Genomic DNA, 18,282 nt, shown 5'->3' on the forward strand with positions numbered 1-18,282 from the left:
GCCACTCACTCTTTATGTAAAGGATTTGTAGATACACAGAAATAAAGATTTAGAATAAAATGGACGGCCAGTCCCATACTCTGATTTTTAATACATTTTAATATATTTTTATTGATTTCAGAGAGAAAGGGAGAGGAAGAGAGAGGCAGAAACATCAATGATGAGAGAGAATCACTGAGCAGCTGCCTCCTGCACGCCCCCGAAGGGGGATTGAGCCCAAACCCGGGCATGTGCCCTTGACCGGAATTGAACCTGGGACCCTTCAGTCCGCAGGCTGACGCTCTATCCACTGAGCCAAACTGGCTAGGGCCCATGCTCTGATTTTAAGAGAGACAAACTGAGGCCCAGGGACATTTTCCAGGCACACAGACAGCTCATGAGACTGGCTCCAAATCCAGGTCTCCCATGCCACCTGTGTTCTGTCGATGACACCGGTGGCTTACCACCCCGAATTCTATCTCCCACTGTGCATGAACACCCTTGGAGCCTTGCGGTGCTCAGAAAGGAAGGGATTTGCTTACTAAGTAGGTGACCCGCCTGGCACCTCTGCTCAGTGGTTCTCCAGCTCCCTCCCTGAGGGCACATCAGGGGAACGCCCAGTGGGACCGGGACCGAAGGGGCAGGCTCCCCTCCATCCTTGCCCCCACCCCCCTCCTCTTCCAAGAGATTTTATATAACAAGTCTATTCCTCTTTATCCAAATTTTAGAAGTGGGGGCATTTAGAGGGGAGAAAAGAAATCCTTGACTTGGCTTTTGAAAAACAAAAGTCATCTTTCTTTATATAAAATTCCCTTATGCTCAAACATCAGCATCCTGATATGAGTCTCCCGAAGGCTCTACAGCACAGCCTTTTAAATGCCAGGAGACCTGAGAAATCAGAGGCATAATCTTGCAAATATATGTAACTGTTAAATCTCATGGTATAAGGATATCTTTCTCCTATCATCATTGCTTATTGAAAACTATAAAATATACCCATACTACTAATTCTTAGCAAGTACATGAGGATTTCTGATTCCAGAAGTACAGTGGGCTGCATTTCTTACAAAAATACAACTAAATCCTGGATAAATTATAACATAATATATTAGAGCTCCCCAGAAAGTAATGAGAATTTTCTAAGACAGACAGACAGATACAAGCAGGATAAACGTGAATGCGTGAGCTAAAAGTAGAACAGTGGATGCTAAATTAATGTGAAGGGAATAAATGCCTCTCTAAGTATGAGGCCTCAGGTCCTCCTGAAGATGAGAGAGTTGGAAGCAAGACTGTGCTAGGGCAGGGCAAAGGGGCTAAGCAGTGCAGGTGAGTGGCAGACTTACGCACCTCACCAAAGAGTCTCTTAGCTTATTGGATATACACAAATATAAATCCTCTCCAGAGGAAAGCCCACCCTATTCAGGCCTTCAGGATTCCCACTGATTCAATTCAATATAAAATGAGCTCACAATAAAAAATTCTCCAATGGACACAAAATAAACCACTATGCTTAAGAGTCAGTGGAAATGACCAACAGATTTAAACTCCCTAACACTTCACATACTAGAAATACCAGACAAGCACAGGGAATAAGTACGCAGAAAACGTTTAAAGAAAACAGATGAAACGTTTAAAATGAATTAAAACAAGAGGCTACCAAAATTTAAAACTCAGTGTATGAGTTCATCAGCGTATTGGACACAGCCTTCCAGGGAGGCTGAGAACCTCGTCTGTTTTGAGCAGTTATGTATACGCCCAGGTAAAAACAAATACAGATGCTGAGGACTAACGGTCCTTTTTATTTTATCATCTGAGAAAATGTGATGAGACATAGTAAGAATCCTGTGCAGTCTCTCCTCTCGGCCACTTTCTAGGGAGCACAGCTTATTTGGGTCCGAGGACACACGCTCAGCCCAGCGTCGCTGTGGCCGGTAAGGTTCTTAGTCTCCAAGGCCCCAAGTATCGCCTGTAACCGTGGTCGGCAAACCGCGGCTCGCGAGCCACATGCGGCTCTTTGGCCCCTTGAGCGTGGCTCTTCCACAAAATACCACGGCCTGGGCGAGTCTAGTTTGAAGAAGTGGCGTTAGAAGAAGTTTAAGTTTAAAAAATTTGGCTCTCAAAAGAAATTTCAATCGTTGTCCTGTTGATATGTGGCTCTGTTGACTAATGAGTTTGCCGACCACTGGCCTGTGACATTGCCCTCCTCTTGCCCCAGAGGTAGTGCAGCTGCTCTAGTCATTAGTGTACAGTCTCAGTGATATTCCGTAACCTCAGTTCAAAGAACTTGCCAAATACAATTTCCCGAGCTTGCCCACGGGGAGTTCTCTCCCTGAGGAAGTTGCTGGACAGAAAACTTTCAACTGGGAAACAAAAGCATTAAGAAACCGGCCTTCACATTTGGGCTTGCTTTCTTCCTTGTGCAACTGGCTGCATGCTAGCGATGCATCGCTCTGACACCGGGAAAGACCTGGGCTTTCTTCAAGGCTTAGACCGGGGTTCTCCTCCTTCGCCAAGCGGATTCAAGCACCCACCACGCTAATGAGAGACCTGCTGCCAGAGGCTGGACAGAGGCCACAGCCCAGGGCATGCAAAGCAGAGTCAGAGGAGAAGAGCCCAGGAAGTCCCATCCTCCGTGGGGGCTGACCTGAAGGCCCAGGGCTGGAGGACCAGGATTCAGAGACAGGCTACGTGCAGGTACCCTGGGAAGAGAAAATGGCAGCAGGAATACAAAAGAAGAGAGAGAATGCCACTGACACGGCTCACAGAGAATGCAATCATCAGTGTAACATTTGAGGAGAGTTCTGGTAAGTTCCTAGAATGAGACATGTTCATAAAATGTACACAAATATACTCTCACCACAGTGGCTTTTACTGCTGCTGCCACTCCTGAGAACTAACATTAATCAAGGGCATTTCGTGTATTAACCCAACTAAACTGCCCAACAACCCTAGGAGGCAGGTGCTACCACAATCTCTGGTATACAGATCAGAAAGCCAAAGCTTTGAGAGGTTAAATACTGCCTAGGATATATCAAAGTCAGGGTCCAAAATCAAGTCTGTCTGACTCTCCACAATAAGATATAACATGGGCAGTCGCCTTTTAGGAGCAATGTCATAAAGTCTCATAATTAAAAAAAAAAACACACAAAAAACAACTCCCCCCTTCCCCGAAACGGTCCATTTCTGTTAGAGCTACTGAAGGTTCTGAGTGGTATGCGCCATCTAAAGAGCCCCACATCAAGTTCCCATTCCTTTCAGAGCTCAGACTCCCCGGTGAGCACAGCACTGAGGACACGGAGCGAGTGCTCTGAGGAGCAAAGTGTTAACCAGCCACATCCCAGAAAGCAAAGCACAGGGAGTTTTCTGCCAATAAATAGTCCAGTTATGAAGTACACACCCTAAACGGAGATGAAATTCTATCCAGGGCATGCCTTAAGGAATGGCTTGGTTAAAAGCCAGTGTTAGCTAATGATGACGTCATCCAGCTCAATATAGCATGCTGAAGAGTTGCAGGATACTGCTCCTTTAGTTTTGAATTTGGGGGTAGGGGGGTAGGAGGGAAGGAAGGAAGGGAGGGAGGGAGGGCGGGTAAGGGGGAGGGAGGGAGGGAGGGTGAAAGGGAGGGAGGGAGGGAGGGAAGAAGGAAAAGAAAAAGGAATCAATATGGAATGTGAAAATAGAAAGAAGTAATTGGGATCCTTCATGGTTTACTGTTACGTTTTGGGCACTGAATAGACATTATTTTATTTAATCCTCACAACCACTTCAGCAGAAATGGCCCATCTTCAGATGATGAAATTGATGTTCAGAGATGCTAAGTAACTTGCTCAAGATCACGGAGCTAGATTCGAACCCAAAGTCCATGCCCTTTCTTTTGAGACTAGATTTGAGACTCCAAAGTCCATGCCCTTTCTTCTATGCCACACAGCCTAGAAGCAAGGAAAAATGCAGAATTATGGCTCTTGGCAGCCAAACACCAACTGATGAAAGATAATTGGAAGGTCATTATCCAGATGTTACCAAAAAATGTTTTGGAAGACTTTGGAATTTTAAAACCTCATCTCCAATAGTTTAACCTTTCTAATTCATAAACCATTACTACCTTGACTGAAAGTATAATCATTATTAAAATATAAGCAAAGGAGAAAAATGTAAAGGACCAATAAAAATAACTAGATAAGCATCATAACTTATGTCTGTATTAAAATTCTAACATACTGGGGGCTGGGAGGAGGGGAGTAAAGGTTGGGGGGAAGGAACTGGGAGATATCTGTACTACTATCAAAAATAAAAAGTATATTTAAATAAAAAATAAAATTCTAACATATATTAAAACTCACTTCTTCTAGCTACCGAAACCTGCAATAATCCTATATAATAAAGAGGTAATATGCAAATTAACCCTCACTCCTTCACAAAATGGCTGCCTACAACCAGGCCAGCAGGGGGGTTAGTGAGGGATGACCAAACAACTGAACAGCAGGCTGTGAGGGGTGACCAGGCCAGCAGGGGGGGCAGTTGGGGGCAACCAGGCTGGCAAGGGGGGCAGTAAGAGGTGACCAGGCCAGTGGGGAGGGGGCAGTTAGGGGCAACCAGGTCGGCGGGGGGGTGCAGTTGGGGGCGACCAGGCTGGCAGTAGGGGGCAGTTGGGGGCGATTAGGCCAGCAGGGGGGGGGGCAATTGCAGGTGACCAGGCTGGCAGGGGGGGCAGTTAGGAGCGACCAGGTCGGCAGGGAGGGGGCAGTTGGGGGCAACCTGGCCAGCAGCAGGGGGCAGTTAGGGGCGACCAGGCAGGCAGGCAGGTGAGTGATTAGGAGCCAGCAGTCCAGGATTGTGAGAGGGATGTCTGACTGCCGGGTTAGGCCCAATCCCAGGGATCGGGCCTAAACTGGCAGTCGGACATCCCCTGAGGGGTCCCGGATTGCAGAGGGTGCAGGTTGGGCTGAGGGGACCCCCCCTCCACACAGATTTCATGCACCGGGCCTCTAGTCCTATTAGTAAAAGCCTATGTGGTCATTATGCCCTCACACCATGATGCCCTCACACCACAATGAACAATCATCAGGAGGCTACATGCACAGCGGGTACACGTGGGTGGGCGGGGCTGTGCGTACGCGGGTGGGCTGGGGCTTGACACTACGTGCGCAGCGCAGAGGCAGGTCCCACGGCTCCGCGCGGCGTGTAGGTGGGACCCCCGGCTCTGGCCTACCTCTTTGGGGCAATCCATTGAGGAGCCCTGGATGGGTGGGCGGGGCCTGCCTCTTTGGGGTGATCAATCACGGGGCTCTTGCACTGTGAGAGGGCACAGGCCAGGCTGGGGGACACCCCATAAGTGCACTAATTTCATGCACCGGGCCTCTAGTTTAATATAAGAAGGTTTTAACATAAAAGCTGAAGACTTTGCTGCTTTTACTAAAACACAAGGTTTTCTGAAACACTGTATTCATTTTACAATTTGTCTGGTTCATTCCTTATCCATCTCTTGGGTTCTCAAATACGTAGCATTCTTAATTCTCCCCATATTTCGGAATTCAAAACATATTTCAGAACAAATAAAGCCTTGTGGCCCTGCAAATCACATCTTTCATGTTTTAGTTTTGCTTAGATTTTATTTCAAATGGCCTCTGGTAATATCAGAGACCTTCCCCTTCTATTACCCCTAAATTTTTCTATGGCCTCGTTTTGTGCCTGCAAATAATTTGGTATAATTCAATTGAAGTCAACAGTATTTTCTTAACCCATAGAAGGAATCTGTTTGAAGGAATGAAAAGGGGGAAACCAGCAGAGATAGCGGAGGTATATTTGCTACATCCTTTGACGTTTGCCTAGTGAATTCCCACATGAACTCCTTAATATCACAGAGTCCACTAGTCCAAGTCTTTGGTTCCTTGGATGTTGGTTGTGGGGCAGGGGAGTGAGCCCCAGTATAAGCCCTCCGACTATAAGCTTCAAGAGGGCAGGGATTTCGTGTGACTGCTTTGTCACAGATACCTACAGAGAACCTGTCACTCAGAGCGCTCAAACATTTCTGAATGTTTGGATGCTTGGCGGTAGCCACCATCCTTTTCTTCAAGGCTAACCAAGTATGAACAGTAAAGAGTGACCAGAAGAGGGTGAGGGGTCTGGAAACCACGTCAACTTGAAGAAGGATTAAAGGAATTGCAGGCATTTGGGCAGAATAAGCAGGGATGGAGCAGGAGCCCAGAGGGAACCCTGCTGGGAGTCTGCCAACAAGCTCTGAGAGAGACCAGCCACGTGCCGGGCAAGTCACTGGAGTCTCTGTCTTCACATCTTTGCAACTGAACTGCTGTAAAGAGTAAGTGGACAAGAAAGCCTCTGGCAAATACCAAAGAGCTTTAGAAACACAAGCTGCTATTATTTCTACATTTTGCTTATTTCGATCTTGGCTGGGGGAGTCTTGAGGGAGAGATGATCACTTCTTTAAAAAATGTGAATGGCAACGTGTAAGAAGAGGACTCTGTCCATATTACACAAGAAGACAACAATGCCAAATAAAGGAAATAAATGCAGAAAGGGTATGATATTGGCCCAACAACATGCAGACCTCCCTAATCAAGAGTGTTCCTACCTATAAGAAGCTGCCACTTCCTAAGGGTGTCAGGTTTTCATTGTTTTAAACAGAGAACATGCATTTCAGAATGAGTCAGAAATTTCTACAGCCAGGTTTAGTTCGATAGGTATTAGCTAAGCCATCTGCCAACTGAGATTCTATGATTTAATGGTACGATTTTTTTTTTTTGTAGTTGAAAAACTAATTTTTTCATGATTCCCTGCGTATCTATACACAAAGTCAGATAACACTGAAGTCCATATTGCCCAAACCTCCCACCCAATTCAACATCCTCTTTCCAAAGAGCAGCAGTCATGTAAGTTCACAGTGACTAGAACATAAAAAACCCACAGGTATGTCCTCATAATATTGATGACTTTGGAAAAGGGTCAAGGGCCATTACATCATTACATATCCACCGTTCAGATCAAGTAAATATTGATTTGGTAAACCTCTCTTAAGTTTAAAGGTTCACCTGATGCAACAAGTCTACTTCAGTATAGACAACAATAATGCCTCTTTCTCTCCCCTTTCCCTATACCCTTGGGTGGAATATTTCATTCCGAATAGCAGGTACTAGTAATACCTTTAGTAACAGCTCTACCAGTGCACCTATCCATCACACGTAAAACGCTTTCCCCCAAGACCGGAAAGAAAACTCTGTCCCCCCCTCCCCCACGTAGCCCAGACAATAAAAAAGTAAGCAGTGGGAATAGTCAGGCCACACACGGAGAGGAGATGTTATCTTTCTCATTTCAATTCATCAGTTTCCACCGCCGTTATCCTCATTACTGTTATGATTCCAGCACTTAACACAGCTGAGGCTCATTTGATCCTTTTTACAAGACAACATTTGGGCTGAAGGAAAGGATACTGAAGGCACTAGTTTATGAGTATGGGATCCAAGAAGCAGGAAAAGGACCTTCTGCAGAGCAGAGCAGAACTGAGCTCTGTTCCCATTCAGAGTGGCTTTCAGAGAAGAGGGAAGTCTGGGAAACTTACAGTTTTAAGTTATTCCAAAATTAGATAGCCGCGAGGAGTCAACTCCCACCAACAGCTGCAAACAAAGCCCAGTCTCTCCCTCTCCGTGTCTTTTTCAGAAGGGAAAATAGACTTGGAATGGCTGTATAGACCAGTGTGCTCTGACATAGTTAAACAGATCTAGAATAAAAATACAGGTTTTCTGGGCCGCATTCTCATTCCACATCTACCCCGTTCACACCATGAGGGATTCTGCTGGGTTCTTTGTTAATGTTTCATCGGTCTCTCCTGCCAACTCCCAGTGTATGTTTTGGGGCACCTGGTATTTTTAAAATGGACTGCTCTCTGGTTCCCCACTGTTCCCCACCATTCCTTACTATTTTGCACTGAGAAAAAGCCATGCCGTTTGTTATTCTGTTCTGGGTACAGAGACGCCAATAAGTCTGACCTAGAATATAAGATCCCAGAGCTCAAAGAACATGTCCTTTTTCATTTGTGTCTGGAATGCCCACGTGGGGGGCATTTCTAACTACTCAGTGGCCACATGCTTTAAAAGAAAGAAAAATTAAATTATGAAGTTTAACATTTACCTTTGGGCCATTGAGCCAAAGATTTCATTGCATAAAGAATGGCAAATAATGCTGTTATCGGTAATAATGAAGTCATTGGTTGTGTATGTCACCGTTTGTCAAGAAGTGGCTTGTGAAGGGACCAACTCTCTAAATTCTGTTTTTCAGCACCTCAGTTGTAAATGGGGCATTTTTTTCCAGTGGGCAGGCTTGTTGTTTAGGCTTTGTAAAGCCCCCGAAGTTTAGTGCCTTGAAATAGTAAGTCCTTATAAAATGGTCATTATCCTTTAGAAAAGCTGAACTAAGTCATGTTCTGTCAGAAGATGTTTTTTAAATGTAATAGTTTATTATTATTATTTTAAAAGATATTTTTATTGATTTCAGAGAGAGGAAGGAAGAGGGAGAGAGAGACAGAAACATCAATGAGGGAGAATCACTGATCATTGATCAGCTGCCTCCTGCATGCCCCCTACTGGGGATTGGGCCCACAACCCAGGTATGTGACCTGACCTGGAATACAATTATGACCTCGTGGTTCATAGTTCAATGCTCAACCACTGAGACACACCGTCTGGACAATAGTTCTTTTAATCTATCTATATAGTAAAAGCCTAAGCGACCGTTAAGGCGGAACGACCAGAATGACCGGTCGCTATGATGGGCACTGATCACCAGAGGGCAGATGCTCAACGCAGGAGCTTCCCCCTGGTGGTCAGTGCGCTCCCACTCAGCCAGAAGCCAGGCTCACGGCTGGAGAGCGCAGCGGCGGTGGCAGGAGCCTCTCCAGCCTCCGCGGCAGCGCTAAGGATCAGTGAGCCAAGTGGTAAGGAGCAGTGAGCAGGTGGATGATAAGGAGTGAGGTGTCCCGGACTGCGAGAAGGTACAGGTCGGGCTGAGGGACCCCCCCAAGTGCATAATTTTTGTGCACCGGGCCTCTAGTATAGACATAATGACTAATGCGTTAGAAACAGATACTACTTGAATATATACCTAATTCACGGAATCCACCTTGTGAACACTTTTTACCGTAACGAATGTAATAACTGATATAGCAAGATTTCGTAAAGCAGTAAATATACTACTCTAATTCAAATTATGAACTGAGCATTTCCTAGCTCCACTTAAAAGTCACCCGGAAAAGCACTGACTAAAAGTGATGACCAAGAGAGGTTGACGTCTCGAGAAAACACCACACGGGCCCTTGGGTAGAGTAATGACAGCGTGCAGCTAACGCGATGCTTGAAATGATGGGAGAGCAGATTTTTCTAAAAAGTTACAGGCGCTCACTCCCTGTAGCCACTGGTTTGCTTTCGTGCTCTAGAAACCTTGCCAATTATCCTGCAGTCCACATTCAGAGTCAGGATTGAGGGGAAGGGAGTGTAGGAAGAGAATAGGGAGAGGAGGAAAGTGGAGATACCACCGAGCAGATGCTGACGTGCGGTTTCACACACTGGCGTGCTCCCCAATGCCTCTGCCAAGTGCATGCAGCGATGTTCTTCAAGGCTGACCTTATCCAGGGGAAAATACAACCTACGTGCCAAGGACAGCGGATAGTTGAGGGAGACACCCAGAGCACGGTCCACAAACCAGCTCAGCCTTGACAGCTGGGTCTCTGGGGAGCCAGGCTCAGGTGTAACTGGATAGTTCATGCATTCACACTTCCAAGTAGAAGAAGAAAAATGAGAGGGGAGGAGGGGGCAGGGGGGGAGGAGAGGAGAGGAGGAGGTGGAGGAGGAGGAGGAGGAAGTGGAGGAAGAGGAGGAGGTGGAAGAGGAGGAGCAGAAGGAGGAGGAGGAGGAGCAGGAGGAGGAGGAGCAGGAGGAGGAGGAGCAGAAGGAGGAGGAGAGGAGGAGGAGGAGGAGGAGGAGCAGAAGGAGGAGGAGGAGGAGGAGGAGGAGCAGCAGGAGGAGCAGGAGGAGGAGGAGGAGGAGGAGGAGGAGGAGCAGCAGCAGCAGGAGGAGCAGCAGCAGGAGGAGCAGGAGGAGGAGGAGCAGGAGGAGGAGGAGGAGCAGCAGCAGCATCTGGAGCCAGCTGTACATGCTCTCTCAATTATAAGCTGACATATCTTAAACAGCCACCAGCTGCCACTGCCCCAGCTACATAGCAGGGTCTCCAACATCTGTGAGTAGCAGCACACCAGGTGTGGTCAGAAGAGATGTCAGGAGGCTGTCGGTGGGAACACCTGGGGAATAATACATGAGAATGGGCTGCCTGCCATTTTTCTTCTAGAGCAGCAAAGGAGTTTAGGGATCTGATGCTCTGAGCCCTCTTTTCCAAGGCACTGAAATAGAATTGGAAAGAAATCAACACTTAATATTGGGGATTAAGATGTCAAGGAGAAAATGCTGCGTGTTGGCTACAGTTAGAAATGTTCTCAGCATTTTGTGGCCTCTAACTCTGAAAATAGTCTCACTCCTGTTAGCAGTGAGGCCTGTGTGACTTTTCTGCAGGCATGTCTGCATCTCCAGCTCACTCTCACATCACACACACGCCTATGGGGAAGGGTCCGTCACGGTTCTGCTTGAAAAGAAACACAGGCTTCTTCTGAGCCGAGAATCCCAGGACTTACTGAAGTGGTCAGTGCTGACCAGTGTGCCCCTAAAGATGTGGGAAATTCAGTTCAGGAAATGATTGCTGTAGAAGTTCCATTGAGTGAACACTAGAGAAAGATTACTTTCTCCTCCTGCAACATGATTCTACATGCATCATTTTCTTGGAGGAGAGAGAGAGAGAGAGAGAGAGAGAGAGAGAGAGAGAGAGAGAGAGAGAGAGAGAGAGAGAGGAGGAAGGGAAGGGAGGGGAGGGGAGGGGAAGGGAGGGGAGGGGAGGAGAGGGGAGGGGAGGGGAGGGGAGGGGAGGGGAGGGGAGGGGAGGGAGGAAGGAAGGAAGAAAGGAAGGAAGAAAGGAAGAAAGATTTCTTGCATTCTTTCTTCCTTGTTTACTTCACTCGTAGAAATTACACTTAGTTCAATCAACTGAGCACCTTTCTTCCATTTCTTGAAAACGGCTTGAATTCTGATTCACGCCTACAAAGCGAGAAGTGAAATGATCTAGTTCAGCATCACTGGTGCCCCTGGTCTAAGAAGGAAAGCACTGAGTGATATGTGATGCAGTGCAGGTCCATTCTTCAAACCGAAGTCTTTCAAGGGAACTCGGAATGACCGCTGGTACCAACCACTCCAGCTGGCGCCTGCACTCAGCACTCCGCCTCAGTCACCATCCTGCCCACCTTATCCCACCTCCGCCGCCACCTCTCACCACCGCGCACAACAGTCAACCCGCCACTGTGAACAGGCCGGTGACCGGCAGCCCACAGAAAGTCAAATTTTAAAGAGCAGCTGCACTAAATACTTTCAAAGCTGGGATTAGAGAAACGACGTGGGTTCTCAAGGCTTTCCACGGGCTCGAAATCTACCGTATTTTCCGGCGTATAAGACGACTGGGCGTATAAGATTTTCCTGGGTTAAAAAGTCGTTTTATACACTGGAAAATACAGTAGTCCAATATATCTAATCCCATCAATATAGTCCAATATACCGTATTTTCCGGCGTATGAAACGACTTTTTAACCCAGGAAAATCTCATACGCCCAGTCGTCTTATACGCCGGAAAGTACAGTATTCACACTCTTTCCGGTAGTTCAATGAATTAAATGGTGCCTTCAGTCTTCAGAGTCGCTGGGACAACTGATCCGTTTTAGAAGTGGTCGGGGGGATGCAACATACCCAGCGTCAGCAATGCAGGACAAGAAAGAGGTCAATACTTTAACGTTTAAAGTGACAACACTAGGTTGCTTGTCCCTCACAACCTCTGGCACTCTGCAGCAGAACAAGATCAGGAAAATGTAAATATGCTACTCATTATGCAGAAAGGGTGTCTGATCCATCTCAGAGAGAGAAAATGCACTATCAACAGAAATTTTATGCTAAGTCCGCTCTTTTTTTGTTGTTGTTGGTTCACTGAACTAAGTGCAAACCATCTGTTACCTATGATTATCAGGAAAAAAGAAAAACGCAAACAGCCTTTTAAAGAAGACAGCACAGCAGCATTCCAAACACAGCTTACTGGTTCCAAAGCACCACGTCTGAGGTTTAAATCCAATGACTTCCTAGGGCTTAGAACCTGTAGGTAGAGTCTTTATTTTTAGGTTAAGATTACATTTTTGTTTTTGTTTATTTGGTAAGAACATGCCATTTAAAAAAGTTAGACATCCTAAGAATGCCACTATACTAAAATGTCTTATTCAAATGTTAATTTCCAAGAAATTTTTAAAAAATCTAAACAACTTTTAAGTTAAAATTTTATTTCGCTGCCCGTGTATAACATGTCTGCCACGCAAGTAGTGTATGACAGTGAGGATGCCATGCTCCACAAAAGCAGAATGGCCGGGTATGAACGCAGTGTTGCTGTTAAGTCAAAAAATGTTTGAAATCAAGTCTTCACTCTGGCCCTAGCTGTCTGACCTCAGGAGAGTTATACCCCGTAAGATCTGTTTCTTTGTCTATAAAAAGAGAGCTCTGAAGTGTCATTCTCAGAAGCCTGCTCCCCTTCCAAATCCGTCCAGCACGGTGCTTGGCAGATGCATCGTTCCAGGAACTCGGTAACCATCCCAGCCAGAGAAGCTAGAGCTGAGCCCTTCAATGCTTCAGAAATTGCCCACCAGACAGGTTTCAATCCACTGTCAGGTTCAGAGTTCAAGATACAAAACCAGCTACCCCGACATTTTCACGGTGGCACAACCAAGTGTCCAGGATACAGACCTTATTCATGGATTGCCATCGTGAGAATGAAAAAGCAATTTCGTTTTCAAGGTGAAATTCTAAGTTTTGGGAGAGTTTAAAACGGGATCAGCCCAGGACACGCTGCCAAAACTCTAACAGCACAAATGTTACCAACACCCACGACTGTTTCTCAGCGGCATGTAAATGTGTTTTGTGCTGTTTTCTTGATGAACACAGCACACACAAGTCCTACTCCACCTACACAGCCACAGGGCCACAAATGTAATGCATTTAAAGAGGGCTTTTTTGCAACAAAGCATTACAAATCTCAACCACGTGTAAAGCAAGTTTTGCAAAAGATAAGAATTTCAATGGGGAATTCAACTTTTAAATTGCTCGCTTTGCCTCACTGTTCTTCATTGGGCACATTATTAAGTCAGCATGACATGTAAAAAAAAAAAAGAAAAGCTTGCGGTTATTTTATGCTTTAAAAACTGACCAGGCTCTGAAGTGATGCTTACCTTGCTCTTTAATACATATAACCTTTTTAGTTCTACTACACAATACACTTATCGAATTCCAGACATTTCTACAAGACCCACATCAGACGGATATTGAGCTATCAGGTCGGATTTCAAATGTCATTCTAAAGACGCTCTGATTTAGGTTAAGAAAAGAGAGCACTGGCTATTCTTATCCATTCTTTTTCTTCCTTCCCATTGATGTATACACTAGAGGCCCGATGCACGAAATTCGTGCAAGAGTAGGCCTTCCTTCCCCCGGCTGCCGGCACCGGCTTCCCTCTGGCACCCGGGACCCGGGCTTCCCTCCAGCCACAGGCAGGCACCCAGGACCCAGGCTTCCCTCGTAGCCCTGGCTTCGTCTGGAAGGACGTCTGGTCTAATTAGCATATTACGCTTTTATTATTATGGATTTGCAACTACTCAATTAGAATGATCTCGGCTAAACTTAGAAGCAAACGTATTTCCTGGCCCATCAGTAGGCACAGAAATCAGTGAATCTGAGAATGTGGAAGCAAGAAGGGTGGTGATGCCGGAGACAATGAAAGTCCGGAGTGCTCCTTTGAGGCCAGGGAACTACTCCCACCAAAGCACAAATGAGAATGGTCTTCATTGTATCATGGTCATAGCTCTTTAACTCAGGGCCCCCCAGAGCCACACCTGTTTCTGAGCCAGTTCTCGGCTTCTCCTTGGAGGCCAGGAGCAGTCTTACATCAGCAAGGGGAAGGGGAAATGGCCCTTCAAGAAGGCCTCATGCTGCCCCAGAGGGTTCTCTCCTCAGATATTTTCCCCGGGAGGTGAAATGGCTTCTGAATTACAGTGTTCTCATCCTGGGTTCCTGAAACATACATGTCCACTCATTGGAATTCAGAGAGTTTGAAGTCCCAAAAATCTTACCCGAATTATTGGGGCAGGAGCATCTTACATGCAAATGTCTGGGTCTTCTTCCTTCCACTGAAGTATAAACATAGTCAGAATGGAGAGGATCTTAGACTAAAAGAGGAAGAGCTCCTTCTATGTATGTCCAAGAACTCTTAAGTACCATTAGTTCAAATACAGTTGATGAAAACTGTATGAAACGTAGCGTAAGAAAAGATAGCAAGTCAATGTAATCCCTTCTTTTCAACCTGAATCTGTTCATGTGCTTTAACTTTCCTCTCTAAGGTCTTTCAGAATAGTCTGAATAGGAGTTAAATGTCACAGTTTTCTAGAAGCCCAGGGTAGTCAACAATGAGCAATTCTGCCCAAGTTATTAATAAGTACTGTTGCTCTCCAAAATGCTCAGCCAGAACTGAAGTCCAAGATACCCAAGTTTTACCAAAGAGCAACTACAGGAGGAAAAAGCAGTGATGGAAACCGTATGGTGATGACAGTACCTAAACTGACTGACCATTTGGTTTATGTTGAGAACACATCACATATATGACAAAGAGAAAACTTTAGGATAGACTGCCCTCTCCTCCTGATCCCTTCAGCTCTTTGTGTCACTCAGCGGCAGCTTTATCACACTCTCCCCACTGTGTGTGCACTTGTTAACTCCTTCACTGGGTGGTCAACACCCGGAGAACAGGGACCAAGTTATTCATTCTTTGCTTCTCTATGGGCCATAGCTAGATCTGGGCCATAGCGATATACAGCACATATTCATCCAAAATGGATTAACTAACTGCTGATCATGGAAGACTCCAAGTAGCATACCTCATAGGATATTCTTAGAATCAAAGTGACAAAGTCCTATTTCCTATTCCAAGGGAATCCCAATACATCAAACAGTATTCATTAATCTGGATACTCATACAATTGCTAAATACTATCAAATTTGCATATTAGCTTCACGAAAATCAAATCGAGTTGCTTCCACCAGATTGATACCTTCTTTCAGACACCAGACAGCATGAATGCGGGGAAGGAAGTGTTATGACACAGGGTCTGGGAAAATACACTTTATGTGTGATACAGAGATGATGTCCTACCTCCAGCACTCAAATATATTTCAAGTTCTAGAGAATTTAGTGTGATTTTTAAAAGCACACATTGAATTGCATTTGGGAAATCTGCCCCGAGTTCCTATTAAGACAATAAAGAAATAAGGCTGAACAGGTAAAGAGTCCTCATTTTCCCTTATAGTTCAATATACAATAACTGTGAATTCCACTAGTGACTATCACCATGATCTTCATTTACCACGATTACCAAGAGCCAAGGCAAGAAAAGACCCTAACATAACAGCCTTTATTTCCTAATCATGAGAAAGTTACCAACTCACATATCATCTTTGTGCCCACACGGAAGAATAAATAAAAAATGGCCTTTCAGGTGTATTACTTCCCTTTTTTAATGAATAACCATCTTAAAAAAAAAAAAAAAAAAGATGATCATGGAAGCCTCCATGATCCATAGATCCAAAGATCTTAAAATCTGACCAAAAAAAAAAAAGAAAGATGGGCAATAATAAAATGAGCATTAAATTGCACTTTGTTCAGCCTCCTGGCGACATCAAGCTCTACCCACTGTGCTCACTTCATCTCCACTGGAAGAAAGTGGGCTTTGACCACATGAACAGCATTTCATTGGGTATGATTGTATGAAGACTTAGGGAGCCCAGAGGAAGCCAGAGTGGGTTAAGGAAAGAAAAGAATTTCCCCCACAACTGTGGGGAAAACTAGCCAGAATCAAAAGGGACATAAGAATTCTTTGTTGTGTATTGTTCACAAAATATGCCAAAAATGACTACAAAACAGTCAGGGCTCTTTTTTCCCACAACTCCTGGAAGAAAGGTTATGAAATGTTCTTACGTCATCGGCCTCGCTGCCCAATCCCAGATGAGGCTCAGGTTGTAAAGAGAGAGCGGTGAGAGCGTGCAGCACTGGAGTGGGTGTGTGGTGGGGGTTCTAGTTTTTAATTTGTTTATTTTTGCAGTGGGCTAGGGAGGAGGCCTACAATTAAATACATGACGCTGGCGGCACTAAATCATCACATAGGACACTCCAGCTTGATGATGCAATCTTGGATGCAAGAAACCCCAAGATTTTCAACAATGTATCCTGTCCACGCACACCCAGAAAAACAGAGAACCGTGGACTCCCCAAAGGAGAGAGATCCAAAGTAAACGCTGAAATAAGAACAGGCAGGGGAGGGTGGGTGGGTGGGAAGAGATCAACCAAAGAACTTGTATACACATATGCATAACTCATGAACACAGACAATAGGGTGGTGAAGGCCTAGGGTGAGGGGTGGGGGCGGGCTGGGGGAGGTCAAGGGGGGAGGAAGGGGATATATGAAATACTTTCAACAATAAAGATTTTTAAAACCCTATATAATAAAAGGCTAATATGCAAATCGAAAGAACAGCGGAACAACCGGTCACTATGATGCGCACTGACCACCAGGGGCAGACGCTCAATGCAGGAGCTGCCCCCTGGTGGTCAGTGTGCTCCACAGAGGGAGCACCGCTCAGCCAGAAGCCCTGAGCCAGACTCACGGCTGGTGAGCGCAGTGGAGGTGGCGGGAGCCTAACCCGCCTCCGCAGCAGCACTAAGGATGTCTGACTGCCGGCTTAGGCCCGCTTTCCGTGGGGAGCGGGACTAAGCCATCAGTCGGACATCCCCTGAAGGCTCCCAGGCTGAGGGCACCCCCCAAGTACACAAATTTCATGCACCGGGCCTCTAGTATAAATATAATCATGAACCCTCCTAAAAGAATAAAAAAAAGAACAGAAGATATGTGACCCAGCCTTTTAAACACAAACCACATTAACTAACATCTTAAAGTCAATACTAATTGTACTCACCAATGAGAAAGTTAACTAGTGGCAGTGGAGACCATTTTCAGAAATATTTAAAGTTGAAAAGAGTCCAAGAATCACATGAAAAACAACAGCATACTGCTTGCTTCCACAGATTGGTATAGAACAGTTAGATTTACCACATTGGACAAGAAAAGTTAGTAGGTAAACCATGTTCTGATTATCTTAACTCAGCTAGTTAGAGCCTATAAACTAGTGAGAGCATGGTGGAAATGAACCATCGGTTGTTGGTTTGGTCAGTGGCATCTACCGCATTTCCACAGCCACTGACAATCCTTCTGAAATAATGGCCAGAAAGGCAACTAAAGGAAAATAAGAGAAGCATCAGGACAAATCTGTGACTACCATTTAAAAAAAACACCAAGCACATGTGCTTTTGATGATGGACTAGTAAGTGGCATCATCTTCATCTAGTCACGTGCTTCTCAGCGATGTTTTGGTCAAAGACATTTCGGTCAACGACAGGCTGTGTATATGACAGTGGTCCCCTGAGACTGTAATGGAGCTGAAAGATTCCTCTCACCTCGTGATGGTGCAGCCATCATAAGTCATAGCACAACACATCACTCACGTGTGTGTGGTGGGGCTGGTACTGTGCTGAATTATGTGCAGTACATAATACTTGATAGTGGTAATGAATGACTATGCTACTGGTTTATACATTTACTATAGTGTACTTTTATCATTATTTTAGGATGTACTCTTTCTACTTACAAAAAATTGTTTGCTGCAAACAGTAAACCTTGCTACAGAGGCAGCAGCCTCACACATCTTGTGTTTGCCGTGTCCCTGGGTTGCATCATTCTCTCTGATTTAATCTCGGGTTGTTTTGTACAGTAACATGCTGTACGGGCTTGCAGCCGAGGAGTGATACACTATACCCGTGGTCGGCAAACTCATTAGTCAGCAGAGCCAAATATCAACAGTACAACGATTGAAATTTCTTTTGAGAGCCAAATTTTTTAAACTTAAACTATATAGGTACGGTAGGTACACTGTTATTAACTTAATTAGGGTACTCCTAAGATGGCCTTTGCTAAAAACTCAAGAGGCCAAAGAGCCGCATGTGGCTCACGAGCCGCAGTTTGCCGACCACTGCACTATACGATGTGATCTAGGTGCGTAGTAGGCTGTG

This window comes from Cnephaeus nilssonii, assembly GCF_951640355.1.
Source record: "Cnephaeus nilssonii genome assembly, chromosome: 8".
In the NCBI taxonomy this organism is placed as follows: domain Eukaryota; kingdom Metazoa; phylum Chordata; class Mammalia; order Chiroptera; family Vespertilionidae; genus Cnephaeus; species Cnephaeus nilssonii.